This window comes from Chelonia mydas, chromosome 5, assembly GCF_015237465.2.
Source record: "Chelonia mydas isolate rCheMyd1 chromosome 5, rCheMyd1.pri.v2, whole genome shotgun sequence".
Classification (NCBI taxonomy): Eukaryota; Metazoa; Chordata; order Testudines; family Cheloniidae; genus Chelonia; species Chelonia mydas.
The window spans coordinates 70,441,736-70,456,956 of NC_051245.2; the positions used below are offsets into that span (position 1 = coordinate 70,441,736).

The following is a 15,221-nucleotide window of genomic DNA, read 5'->3' on the forward strand; positions in this document are numbered from 1 at the left end:
AAATCATTTATTGCCAGTACGCTGCACTCATGGGAGGGACACAAAGGGGGGGCAGTGACCTCCCCACATGACTCCTCCCCGCCCCCAGCCTGGGGCCCCGGCGCTCTCTCCGTCCCCTCCCCATGATCCACATCCATCCCACATTACCTGGCAGGGTGAGGGGAGGAGCCCTCTGTCCTCCTCCCACTGCGCTGGAGACTTCTGCTGTACAGACCCCAGGCAGGAGGACTCAGGGGACGCAGCTGCATGGAAGGGCTAGGAGTGATACAGTTGCGCCGGAGGAGCTGCCGGCATGGGGACACCCGGCGGCTCCACGTTCTGCTCCTTTCGCTGCTGCAGTTCCCGGGAGATCATGACTCTCCGAAACCGCAGTGGGGAAAGGAGCAGAACGTGGGGCCACTGGGCAGCCCCACATCATCAGCTCCTCCGGCGTGGCTGCTGTCCCCCCCAACCCTGTCCTCTGGCGGGGCTACTGTACAGACCCCAGGCAGGAGGACTCAGGAGGTGCAGCTGTGTGGAAGTGCTGGGGGCGGGCTCCTCCTGTGTCTTTCCAGTATACTGTACGAGCTATAAATATCTTACTGGTACAACATACCGTACCGTACTACCATACTTGCACCACTGGACTTCTCATAAATATACATTTGACTCCTCAATGTTGTTTGCTGGGATTTACTGTTATCTGAAAACAAATAAAATACTCACATATTACAACAAGTCAAGCAATGATTCCTCTGAAGTGCCAAAGAGACCACAAAAAATGCTAATCAGTATCAAATTACAGATCTGAGACCATACTGCATCTGTCAGGATGATAGGACAAAGTAGAAGAGAAAAGTCAAGATTCCCAAGACAAGGGATGAAGTAACTTCTTTGACTTCTCAGCTTAGTATTCCAGTATCTGGAAAGATACTGGAACATATAATTAAACAATAAATTTGTAAGCACCTAGAGGATAATAGGGTGATAAGGAATAGCCAATATGGAGTAGTCAAGAACAAATAATGTCAAACCAACCTCATTTCCTTAATTGACAGAATTCCTGGCCTAGTGGATAAGGGGAAGCAATAGAAGTGATTTTAGCAAAGCTTTTGGCACAGTCCCACATGACATTCTCATAAGCAAACTCAGGAGATGTGGTCTAGATGAAATTCTGTAAAATGTTTGCACAACTGGTTGAAAAATTATAATAAAACAGCAGTTATCAATAGTTCACTGTCAAAGTAGGAGGATGTGTCTAGGGCCCAGTTCTGTGCAAAATTTTCATTAATGACTTGGATAATGGAGTGGAGAATATGCTTATAAAATTTGCAGATGAAACCAAGCTGGAAGGGGTTGCAAGCACTTTGGATTACAGGGTTAGAATTCAAAATTACCTTGACAAATTGAAGATTTGGTCCGAAATCAACATAATGAAATTCAATTAATACAAGTGCAAAGTACCACACTTACGAAGGAAAAATCAAATGCACAATTACAAAATGGGGAATGCAATTGGTGAAGTGGCAGTGCTGCAGAAAAGGATTGGGGGGTTATAGCGGATCACAAATTGCATTCGAGCCAACAATGTGATGTAGTTGCAAAAAAGCCTAATATTCTGGGATGTATTAACAGAAGTGTTGTATAAAAAACATGGAATGTAATGTAATTGTCCCATTCTACTCATCACTGGTCTGGCCTCAGCTGGAGTACTGTGGCCAGTTTTGGATGTCACGCTTTAAGGAAGATGTGGACAAATTGGAGGGGGTTCAGAGAACAGCAACACAAATGAAAAAAGATTTAGAAAACCTGACCTGTGAAGAGAGGTTAAAAAAACCTGTTATATTCAGTCCTGAGAAAAGTAGCCTAAGCGGCCTGATAACAGGGCTGTTATAAAGAGGATGGTGATCAACTGTTCTCCATATCCACTGAAGGTAGGACTAGAAATAATGGGCTTAATCTGCAGCAAGGGAGATTTAGATTAGATATCGGGGCGGGGGGGAAAAACCTTTCTAACTATAAGGATAGTTAAGATGTGGAAGAAGCTTTCAAGGGAGGTTGTAGAATCCAAACAACTAGAGATTTTTAAGAACCGGTTAGACAAACCTGTCAGGGATGGTGTGGCATTTTGGGGATCACACAAACCAGGAAAGGTTCTGTCACCACCTGCCCAAAGCTATGCTTCTATAGCTGGAGCCCTATACCAGTAGCCAGCCTACAGACATAAAGATCTCACCCTGGCTTCCACCAGCCTATTTACTCCTTGCAGGGTGATCCCCAACAGCCCTTCTGGTCCCGAGTCTCCCCAAATCTGTCTCCCCGAGTTCTTAACTACCAGACATTTTTCCCCTCTGGTTCATCACCCCCCAAAGGTGTGAAACCTGCCCTCAGTTATCAGTTCACTTTGGCACTCACGCCCCAAACAGACTTCACAGCAGAGACCTGCTTGGGGTAAAAATAAACAAAAGGCTTATTTAATAGGAACAAAATCACAAAATCAAAGATGAAATAGTGAGGAAAAGCAAACACATACAAGTTATGCAGAAAATAAACATAAAGACACAACTTGAGGCTTACGCTGCTATATTAACTAAATTCGCTTTTCTAAAATAAGTTACCTGTTGCCTCTGAGCAGTCCCCCAGCATACCTCCACCATCATCAAGGGGAGGGGTCCAGTGTTTCACTGACAGCTTCCTGCTTAGATGCTGCCCTCAGTGCCTGGATGTCCCTTTAAACACCTTCTCTTTTCAGGGTTTTCAGTTTTTCCCCTCTCTCTCTCTCAAACTATGGTGATTCAGAATGGGGGAAACTCCCTTCTCTCAGTTTTCCAAGCCTGAGGTTTTTCTTTTCAGTTTCAAGATGTTTCAGTGTTTTCCCATTAACTCTAATGGTCCACCATGGGCTTCTCCTGGCTGGACAATGGATGGGTACTTGAAGTTAACTTTGTGTAAATAACTGACTTGGAAGAAGACCCTCCAAACTGTGAGGTTTATTTGAAATTGGTGAACCAGTCATGAGCACACTATTCTATATAAATAAATACACAGATTTATAACCATGGTCTGTATACACATCTCATAATGACCATCATGTTCAGAACTTCATAATCTTATCTGATATTTTTCAACACTATAGCAGGGTATACAACCAACTGATTCAATTTCTTATTCTTTGGGGTTCAGACCCCAGTTTCTCCACTTGAGGTGTCTGGATCCTGATTGTCACAAATGGTGTAAATATACTTAGTCCCGCTTCAGCATGTGGGGATGGACCAAATGACCTCTCAAGGTCTATTGCAGCCCTACATATCTAAGATTCTATGATTAATTCTCACATCAATTTTCAATAATATGAGGCTTCTCTAGTTTTAACCTTGCATTTTTATACATATTAAGTCTAATCCTGTGTATTAGGTAGATCCAAAATTCTAACATTTTTATTCTTCTTCTTCAGTATATTTATCCAAATTATTAAAATGTTCATATTCTGGTACTGAACTATCCTCAAGCTTGCTAAATCTATCACCCCAGAGTTTAGCAGTACCAGCCTCTAGAATCTGAGATAAGATCTCCAATTGCAGTAATTTTGTGTTGCTGAGATTCCTGTTGCTACACCCTAAAATTAGGGAATTACTTTTGTAAAACACTTGAACTAATTGCAGCTTTAAAAAAATCTGCAACCATTTTGGGAGGATTAATCTTCATTCTCACTCTCCAGGAACAAGCAGGGGTCCCCTCTTTGTAAAGCTCATGGTCTGGGTGGCTGACACATTATCAAAAGGTTCTTTTAAAATATATGCAAAAAGCAAAATAAATCTGAAATCTTAGAAAAGTAAATACTCTTAGTGCCTGCATGAAAACCAGAAGAAAATAAACTTGGTGGGCCAAGAACAAAACCATGATATAATCATTCAAAGTCAAGGTCATGTTATCCATCAGACCATTGGCCTAGAAAGAAAGTACCTTGACTCCAGCAGTGACCAGCACTTGATGATGCTTCATTTGAATGGAAAACTTCCTACAACATACTGGCCAATTGTGCAATGCAGTTTCGTGGTTGGGAAAGTTTCTTTCCAAATCCATGAAGATGATCAGTTTACAGCCTGAAGCATTCAGATTGATTTCAATTAAAAAAAACTTTTTAAATTGCTATCTTAAAAGCTTTTAAAATTACTCTAAAACAAATGTGCAAACGCTCCTCTTTTAATGCACAGCTACAGGTTTGCACGTCTAGTAAGTAAGAAAGCAGTAAGCAAAATAAGCCCCTAGGAAATTCTTTTATGCTACAAGTGAATCTCTTGAAAGATCAAAGGGATAACAGGATATTCCTGCTTAACTAAACACCACTAAATGAACAGAGAATCATTTTCCTAGCAGCTAACCAACAACTTTTATTGCACGAACAACATCTAAAAAGCTGGCTAAATGGTATCACAGAAAATTGGAACGGGTTCAAGACACCATAGAGCACTGCCACATGTTTGGCTTGAGTTAGATGGCACTGAGAGATGTTTTTACATTTATTTTTGGATAGTGTTACTTGGTTTATGATCCCAAGAATATGACTAACAGTGATATGTTGTGCCTTATCCACATTAAGACCTGGGCACTAGATTAACAAACCAAACCTAATTTGAATGTATTCCTTCATTAATCTTGACTGACATGAAGTGATTGCTACAGGTAAGAGAATTTCATTAAATATGTTCTTTAAAAATGGTATATAAAAGAGCGTCTAAAACATATACAGGCAAGAACAAGAGGATACTATGAATTGACACATTATTGTAAGCAAATACAGTCTCTGGCAGTATATTGAATGTCATCTGATTAGCCTCAGGGTGGCGTCACCAAGGAGCAAGGGTGTGGGTGAGAGAATAAAAACTCATATCCCTTGGAGGGGACAAAGTACTTCCTTTCCACTCCCCTGGCGATGGGCGGAATGGAGGCTGGAATCTGCCACAGGATCTTGTTATTATTTTGAATAGTTTTTATTACAGGTAATGCCACTCTGGAAGGACCCTCGGAGGCGAGAATGTCCACCATTGGGTCCTCCGATTCAGTTACTTCCTCCGCCTGTAGGCCCATGTTACAGGCAATGCAGTGGAGCAGATCCTGGTGTGCTCTGTGGTCAATGGGCAGAGGACCTGAAGCTGACACTCCTGCCTTATGAGGATGATGAGGTAGCAAGTGAAGGTACAGGGTCTTCATGGCCCTCTAGCTGCCTGGGTTGTTGCTGTGCAGCGCTAGACTCCTCCACTGGTCCAACCGGGTCAGATGTGTCCTTTCCTAAGGGTGGTTCTGGAGCCAGTTCTGCAGACTCCTCTGTAGTATGAAGGGGTGGCCTAGAGAGGGTCACTTCCGTAACCTGAGAGGCAGGTCTACTCACTGGTGACCGGGAAAGGTGACATCCTAAGGCCACCGACCTAGAAGCCCTCGAAGAGGTACCCTGAGCCTGATGGTAAGCCCAGAGGGTCCAGAAAGGCCACTGTGCAGGGGGCGGCCATTGCAGCAGCCAGTCCACTTACACATCTCTTCGCTGTTTACCGGACCTATGTCTACTGCGCCTCGAATAAAATGAGTCAGCCTCTGATTCTGAGGATCCCGAGGGCGACGAGATGGTGGTGCTGATGACCACTGCGCTGGTGGTCAGTGCCGTGAAGAGGTCGGGGATCGGTGCTGCGATGATTGCGTCGAGGATCGGTGCTAGCTGTCCCGCGACCAAGATCACTGCTGCGTGTCAGGTGCTGGGGAACAGTTACTGTGCTCCAGTGCCTCATGTCAGTGCCAGCCCTGTGAGGGTGTTCTAGATTGGTGCCAACCCCTCAGTGCTGGAGATATAGATTGTTGCACTCCCGGTGCTGTGCCATCTTGTACCAAGTCGTAGTGCCAGAGAGTGTTGTGGCGATGGGGACCTGGAACAGTGCCAGGAATGGTGCCGGTCCGGCGATGAGGAGAGCCATATCATCGCGGACTTGCCTCTATGGTATCAGTCTAGGTGGTGCTGGAGACTTGTCTCTAACGGCTGGGGTTGAGGTGCAGTTATTTAAATGGCTCCTTAGCAGCCTCAAAAGCATCCGGGGTGGAGGGGAGCTCCAACACCTCCACCAGGCACTGCTCCACCAGAGAGTCACTAAGCGCCGGGCTCAACAGTGCCGTCTGGGGCGCTGGAGTTAACGGCACGAACTCTTGCTGCTTGGGAGACGAGTCTTTCCTCTGGAGCAACAGATCATCTCCTGATGGTCTCACAGCTCTCTGAGGAGAGCGCCCTCCGTCCACCTTCTTATGGTGCATATGGGGCACCAGAGACATGGAGCGGTGCCTGGGGTCTTCAGTGCTGAGGGTCTCTCGCACCAGAGTCCTTCCTCAGCACCGATTTGCAGACCGACGCCGGGGCGCTCCGCACCGAGCTCAGGCCTGGGCCTTTGTGGTCAGGTGCCACTGGACGGAGTGCGGCTTCCATCAGTAATTGTTTTAAAAGGAAGTCACGCTCCTTTTTAGTTCTAGGCTTGAAAGCCTTACAAATCTTGCAGCGCTCAGACTGATGCACCTCTCCTAGACACCTCAGGCACGAGTCGTGGGGATCGCTAATAGGCATAGGCTTTCGGCATACACCGCAAGACAAATCCTTGGGCTTGAGACCCTGAAGCCCAAGGCGGGGTGAGGGATAGGAACAATCCCACTTACCAATTTCTATACTAACTATAAACAACAATACTATACTATAAACTAACTATAAACTATTCTATACTAACTATAAACAACTAACTAAAACAAAAAACTGGGTAGAACTAGGTACTAGGCTAAAACTAAAACTTTCAAGCAAGCAAAACGCAGTTCCAATGCCGCCATGGACGGTAAGAAGGAACTGAAGGGGGGTTGGGTTGGCAGGGTCATATATTGAGAGCCATGGAGGCACCACTCCAGGGGGATCCCTAGCCGACCCGAAGGGAGCTGCTAAGGGGAAAAGTTTCCGACGACCGTGCACGAGGCACACGCACACCTGATTGGAATTGACATGAACAATTGACATGAACGTTTATTTGAGCATAAGCTTTCGTGAGCTACAGCTCACGAAAGCCTATGCTCAAATAAATTGGTTAGTCTCTAAGGTGCCACAAGTACTCCTTTTCTTTTTTCAAAGAAGAACTGCCATTTCTATAGCAACTTTCATCCCAAAATCCCAAATTTTACAAGCTTCAGTATATTCTTTGCCAGAGGATATTGTGAAGGACAAGACTATAACAGGGGTGAAAAAAGAACTAGGTAAGTTCATGGAGGATAGGTCCATCAATGGCTATTAGCCAGGATGGGCAGCGACGGTGTGGCAAACAGAGGCTAGGGACAAGCTGGGAATGGGCAACTGGGGATGGATCACTTGATGATTACCTGTTCTGTTCATTCCCTCTGGGGCACCTAGCATTTGCCACTGTTGGAAGACAGGATACTGGGCTAGATGGACCTTTGGTCTGACCCAGTGTAGCTGCTCTTATGTTCTGCGGCAGAAGGCAGTTGCTCTTTTTCTGTGCACTGTTATATCAAGCACCACTTCAGGATGGAATGTTGAAAACACAATAGCCAATGAAACTACAGGGAGAATTTTAGGTAGATAAAATTTCTTTAACCAATTCAAATTTGGCCAAAATACCTATATACTTGCAAAAAGTGTGCTCTTATCTAATGACCATGAATGGTTAGGATCTCAGTTTAATATTTTGTCTGTAATCTGTATTAAAAGGCTAATAATCTTTTCCTCCAGAAATTAATTAGCTCTACTAAAAAGTGTATGAAAGAAAGAGGGTGCATTTATCTTGAAATAGCACAAAGGTTAGATGAAGTTCAAATGTGCCCTCCAAACTATATAGCTGGACTATAAAACACAAATATTTATATATGGTTGGACAGACACCATTATTTTCTCTTATATAAAAAAAGTCCCATGCATAAAACTAAACAGCTATAATCTGCCTTCTTTGCACCCCACATAACCTGGATTTTCATCTGAATTAAATGAAATCATCATTATGTGGGCCTGCCATTTCAATGACCGCAACAATCCAAAGTACAAGTCTGACACATTGCCAATTATGTCAAGGAGGGTGCACAACATTCAGGAAGATGGAAGAGGAGGGAAAGGAGATAATATTTGACCTGAGTAAGCTAATATTTTTATTTTGTTAAAAAAAAAATAACAAACTGAAAAGCAATGCTGTCCCTAGCTCTGGGTTGGAATTTACCAATATCACATAACCATAACAAACATGCAGAGCATCAAGACACTCACACCTACCCACAGCAAAGGCTGTGCTGGCTGTCTGCCTGCAAATAACCCGGCAGAGGGAAGGATGCGGGAAATGTGCTCCACCACAAGCATTTTCCTGGAAGACTTTCCACAGCTAGGGGCCTTTTGCCAGAGTCTACAAAACAAAAGCCTATTGTGAATCTGGCCCTAAATATCCCACTGTGGCATATTTAATGCTACATTACTAGTGCCCTACCAAATTCATGGCCATGAAAAATGCATCACGGACCGTAAAATCTGGTCTTTTGTGTGCTTTTACCCTATACTATACAGATTTCATGGGGGAGACCAGCATTTCTCAAATGTGGGTCCTGACCCAAATGAGAGTTGCAGGGGGGGTTGCAAGGTTATTTTAGGGGGGTCACAGTATTGCCACCTTTACTTCTGCACTGCCTTCAGAGGTAGGTGGCCGGAGAGCAGCTGCTGTTGGCCGGGTGCCCAGCTCTGAAGGCAGCGCCCCGCCAGCAGCAGAGCAGAAGGCTGGCAATACCATACCATGCTACCCTTACTTCTATGCTGCTGCCTTCAACACTGGGTGGCTGGAGAGTCGTGACGGGTGACTGAGGGCCCAGCTCTGCAGGCAGCAGCACAGAAGTAAGGGTGGCAGTACCATACCATGCCATCCTTACTTCTGCACTGCTGCTACTGGTGGCTCTGCCTTCAGAACTGGGCTCCTGGCCAGCAGCCGCCGCTCTCCAGCTGCCCAGCTCTGAAGGCAGCGCCGCCACCAGCAGCAGCATACAAGTAAGGGTAGCAGTACCACAACCACCCTACAATAACCTTGCGACCCCCCTCCAACTCCTTTTTGGGTCAGGACCCCTACAATGAAATTTCAGGTTTATATAGCTGAAATAATGAAATTTACAATTTTTAAAATCCTACGACTGTGAAATTGACCAAAATGGACCGTGAATTTGGTAGGGCCCTATACATTACTCAACTTACTTTAAACACCCTGACAGAGTTTCAAATGGGAAGCACACATAAGTTAGCAGATGAAGTACTCCCATGGAATCTTTTTTTTTTTTTCCAAATTTGCCTATATCACCACCTGGATATAAAAAACCCCCAAACAAATCTAATGAGAATCCCAGCAACTCTCAACTCAAGCATTACATAAGAAGGCAAATGACTCCAAGAGGTGACTCACTTCACATACCTTAGCAGTGCATGTCAGCGGGGATATCCAGAAGGAATAATGTCCCAAATTGGCAAGGCATCTGCTGCATTCACCATCTTAAATAAGAGTTGGTCATTGAAAATCTACAACTTTAAAACCAAACTACAAATCTTCAACTCAAATGTTAATTCCACCTTGACATATGGATGTGAAAGCCAGATATTGATCAAAGATACAACAGACAGCTAAATGTCTTCAAAAGCAAATGCCTCTGAAATTATTAAGAATTAAATGGATTGAATTTATAACCAATTCTGAGATTAGTCAGAGTTTAACAACTCCTTATCTCCAAAGTTATCTAGAAAAGAAGACGGAAATGTCTAGGACATGTGTTCAGACTGAAGCCAGAGCATGTGCCATGGCTGGCATGCCACTGGGCAGCTGTAGGAATATGTAAAAGGGGACAATCAAAATAATCCCTCCACTAAACAGTACTAAGAGAAGGAAAACGTATGGGACTTTGCAACACAGAGGATATGCAAAGAAGGGCCCAGGATAGACAGGGATGGTGGAGACTTTTTTGTGCCCTAAGCAATGAGTGACAGGATAAAGACTCAGATTTGGCTGTGGCAATAATGGCTCCCAAAATCTAAAAGAAGCTCCAAAGACATGTTTCTTTTCAGAGAGAGTTAGAGCCAGTATGGTGTAAAACAAATTTACGTACTGCTAATTCTACTAGCATAGTCTCTCCTTCTACCATCCAACAACAGTGGTATAATGGACAGACAGGTTACAGTATCACCTACTGTAAACAAGACTGCAAAGAGTTCTGAACTCCTTTGCCCCCCATGGGTTAACTAAACCTCAGTAACAACAGCCTTCCCTCCCATCAGAGCAACTTCCAGAGCCATAGAGAAGGAAGAGACTACAAGTTAGCGAGAGAGAAAAAACAAGTAGCAGCACATCACCCAGTGGGGAAGAGGCTAGGATGTAGGGTGTGAGAAGAGAAGACTACAATGAACAAGATTACCACCAAGTAATTCTCCCTCGCCATGTATGTCTCTCTCCAATCCTACGACTGTGAATTAATAATCAGACAGCAGATGTAGCAAGTGGTAACTCCAAGAGGCAGCAAACACTTATTGTGTGACTAGCATGGCCCCACAGTCACACTGAGAAACAGCAAGGTCCAGTTGACAGTGACATATTCAGGACATATGTCACTGTCATTCATGTTGACAGCATACCTAGCATACCTTGGAACTGGATGCTTCAGCACATTCACTCCCATGAAGAGGAGACTTCTCTAGCCAAATAGTGTCTGACAAGTTCAGAACAAAACCAACAATCTGGGCATGTGCTGTGAGAATGCAACCTAAAACCCACCAAGCGATGGTGGTTTTTGTCACTGCCTTACCCTTGTTGTAACTCTCAAATCAGATGAACAACGGCTTTGATCATTTACACTTTTGAGAATGGGGAAGGCAAAATTTGATAATATTCTTACCATCCACTAATGTAGCCTCTTGTCATGGAGGAAAGGAGATGAGAGGGGGTTTGCTCAGGTGGAATTTGGTATTCACCTTGTGAACAAATTCACAAAGAAAGTTAAAAATCAGCTTTTTGAAAAGAACTAAGGAGAGAAAATGAAAGCTGAATTCACTCCCTCAACTGTCCAAGATCAGCACAATAAGAAAGGCCATCATAAGTGAAGAAGTCTGTCCTAAGGGGTCAAATGAAGGTCACATCTGAACCTGCAGGATAAAGTCTCAATGATGGATCATCAGGTGAATAACTGATATTCAAGACCCCTCTTGAACACTGACTGAAGAAAATCTAAAACATCCTAGAGCAAACAAGATAGGCAATAATGCCCCTAGTGCCACAAGAGGACACAGAACAATTCCCCAGATCAGACTGGGGAATAGGAAGCTGGTTCACACACAATTTCCCTATCAGAGGAATTATCCCTATCCATTCTATGCAGCCGTCAACCTGCAGGATCAGTGCTTTCGGGTAATTTCCCCCTGACAAGCTGGAAAACAGGGCCCAAGGGGTGCATAAGATGCTTTCTGTAAGCTAGACAGAACTGAGCAAAAGGTAGGGCAGAACAGAGGAGGTAACCACTGTGAAGACAGGCAGGCAGGCAGGCAGCAGTTTACGAGGACTATGGTCCCTCTCAGGGGAGCCCACCTGTTATTCAGGATGGCTTTTCTTTATGGTGTCCGTGAAGAGTTATAGTTCTCACATTTCATTTGGAAGCATATGGATATGCAAATATGCTGAATTATGACAGGGATCACCATATGGCACCGTTTCACATACAGTTTCTTACAAGTTCTTTTTCTTTGTGTGCAAGCAAATTATAGTCTTCGAAGAACTGCTTGATTGTTGGGGTTTTTTATGCAAATCCTTTGAAGGAGCTAAGGCAAGCATCAAGGGAGTTTGCTCTTTGCCTTAATTTCTTAGCTAGAGTCAATTTTTTTAGGCAGATTTGCTTTCTGGGAACTGGGCACCAGTGCTGGAGCTGAAAACCCCTGGAAGTGAGGAACGCCTGCATGACATTTCTGTTCCGGGACAGGTAAGGGGTGTGTGTGTGTGTGTGTGTGTGTAAATAAGTTGCACTAAGAATATACCCAACTCTGTATCACTGATTTTTTCTCTGAAAGAAAGCTGACCTGCAATGACCGGATATCTGCTATTGTACAACAGAGAGATGAGAGTATCAAAAGAATATTTACACGTCAACAAACCGATCCATTACTAGTTAATATATGTTTATCTACCCCAATGTATATATAAATTAAACCAGACAATCAGAATAGCTGTACAAGTCAAATAAATCGTGGGTGAAAATTTCTGGGTGAATCTGAGAAAGAATCTGCACTACTTGGGGGTAAATCTGAGCTATCACTCTGTAGCTTTTAATTAAATATAGGGTAAATAAATTTAATTATCACCGCATCAACTTCTAAGCGCAATTTATTTACAGGGAGATCAAATGCGGGAATAATGCAGAACAAAAGCAATGATTTTTCAGCCCCAAATGACCTGCCTCTCATATTTACCCATAAGCTTAATTTGTGTCTGAAATGCTGGTATTCCTTAAATTTTTTCTCACGATTGGTATGATATAATCATCATTACATCAGAAGCCCAGGGGTTTTCTTTTTTAGAGGGAGAAGAGGGGAATTGGTTACAAATTAATTAATTGTGAACTGCTAAACTAGAACAGCTCAGAATTGCTTATGGTCTGTGTTTTTTTCTTATATGAGCATCTGGGCTGTGGAATCGTATCAGTAGCCATAGTGCTCCCAGTTGGACAGCAAAACCACTCATCTGTCCAACTGAATTAAGATTTTACTGATAAAACATAGTTTTGTATAATATCTGTTCTCTCAAAAGTTACAATGTGCCTAGAAGTTGTATTTTTGAAGTCAGATTCCTTTACCATAGAAGATCCAGTAAATGTACTAGTTGTCTGTAAAATGCCAGGCACATCTATAGATATAAATATATCATAATTGCATTTGTTGCAACTTTTTGCATAAAATATGTATAACCTTTCAAAACTTTAAGAAATACAGTACTATCTATGAAAGACGCCACCTTTATTCGGTAACTTTTCTGTTTTAAGAAATCACAAAAAAGTAACCTCAAACATACTGCTTGATGAATTATTATTCTGCTTGATTATTACAACGTTCCTTTTGTTAAGCAATCCATTTCTGTCAGTCTCTTGAGTGCTCATTTAAGACAGGTTTTAAGGTACCTGTCATGGCTTTATTGCCTCCGTAACTGAGTGGTGCCAACAGGTCTCTTGGAGACACTTGAAATTCTCTCAATACTTCCTACTGAAGATCCATTCTGATGAGCTAGATTGGATACAGATACTGCAGTAGACCCAACAGTAGACTTTCAAAGTTAATTTTACCTATGTTTTATTACTTTTACTGTGTTAAAAAAACATAACATTTAAGCAACAGAACTTACTTTAATATTCACCTGTGTATACAGTTTGACCCTACTGACTTTGAAATCAGTGTTAAAACTCCCATTGATTTTAATGGTGTAGAATTGGACCCAAAACGCATTTTGAGAACCCTGGAAGTACGGCATTAATGAAATGAAAAATGTTATTCTAGTGACTTTTAAAGTGTTCTGCTTTGTCATGTATTCAAATGAAAGGTTCAGTCCACTGTCCTACTCTATCATTTAAATGAAATGGCAGAAACAGGTTTAATAGATTTTATGGCCAGAGGGGGCCATTGTCATCATCTAATCTGACCTCCTGTATTACACAGGACAGAGAACTTCCCCAAAATCATTTCCAGAGCAGATCTTTTAGAAAAAACATCCAATCTTGATTTTAAAATGGTCAGTGATGGAGAACCCACCATGACCCTTTGTAAATTGTCCCAATGGTTAATTACTCTGACCAATATTGTGGTCTAGTCACAGTGGACTGAGCACAGAATGAGGGGGAGGGCACAGTCTGATTTCTGAGTGCTAATCACGATTAACACTGCCCCTTCCTTGGCCTGAAGAAAGTCACTTAACCTCCCTAGCTTCAGCTGCATCCCCATCTGTAAAATGGAGTTAACAATACTTACTGGCAGGGATGTTATAAAGATTCTCTAGTCAATGACGGCATGAGAGAAAAGCGAGATTATCTACAGAAGTCAAGTTGCAACAATCAGTTAGGAATAATAGTTAGTTATTATGAAATTTTATTTTTCACTTGCTTTTACGTTGCTATGTAATGGGATGCAGTGATTGGGGTACTGGAAGTATAAGTTTGTAGCTTCACTTTAAATAGGTACATATATATTTTTGCACCTCTTTGTGAAGAAGATAGCTGAAAGGCCTTCTTTTTCACGAGGCCTGAACTATTTGCTCTCCAAACAAACTCCTTAATGTAAAAGTCCCTTCAAAGAAGGCAGATTCCTTTGCTGCAGGTCACCAGGACCCCTGCTGCTCAGTGGCAGCTAAATGAATTTGGAGTTTCTGTAATTTATGCACTCCATATGGACTTTGGATAGAAACTTTCAAGGGATAACAGTGGCTGACACATCACATGGAAATAAATCTTGAGGAAAGGCCTATAAACAGTCTTTGAAGACACCGGTTATTAAAAACAATACACCCTCCTCCAAAAAATCAGCATCCATCAAGTTTATTTGTATTAATTAGCACATTTTGATGTCTCGTGTCTTAAGCAATGTTTACAAAGCAATAGGGAGCAGGTTCAAATAACATCACTAGCTCTCCAAGTCCTGACTAAATAAAAAGAGGATATGTGCCCCTGAAGAGGCAGTGAAACTTGTAGCTCATTAGTCAGGACTACTAGCATGCTCCAGGTCATATTATGTTTGTGCCCTGTGAAGTGTTTTTAATAGCAGCATGACCACTGAACTTCTCTGGAGCATGGGAAAAATCAAAGCAGGATAACTGTATAGAAATCATGAAGTTTCCAACAGGTCTAAAATATAACCAAAACTAAAGCGAAGTGACAGACGTAAAGTGAGGCTTAATCTGCATGGAATGGAAAATAATAACATGGGCAGGGAATTTAAATGTTCAGCCTGCTTCTACCATCTCATGGACATACTTAAAATTTTGTGAAAATATATCAACAATGATAAGAAAAATATTAATTCAATTGTCCACTTAGGAAAATGCATTAAATAAACTTCATGCACAGAATTGCTCATCTGGTCAGGTGTTATGGGGGTTTTTTTGTTTGGTTTGGTTTATTTTGGGGCGCGGGGAAGGGAAGGAGGGGATTTCATATTCTCCTCAATCATAACATACTGGACT

General features: G+C 42.7%; 1 protein-coding gene across 4 annotated transcripts in view; it reads right to left on the minus strand.

Moving 5' to 3' along the window:
* The window catches only part of MCC (MCC regulator of WNT signaling pathway), a 348,703-nt gene that overhangs the window by 282,345 nt on the left and 51,137 nt on the right, over positions 1-15,221 (minus strand). The gene's annotated exons all lie outside the window — the stretch shown is intronic.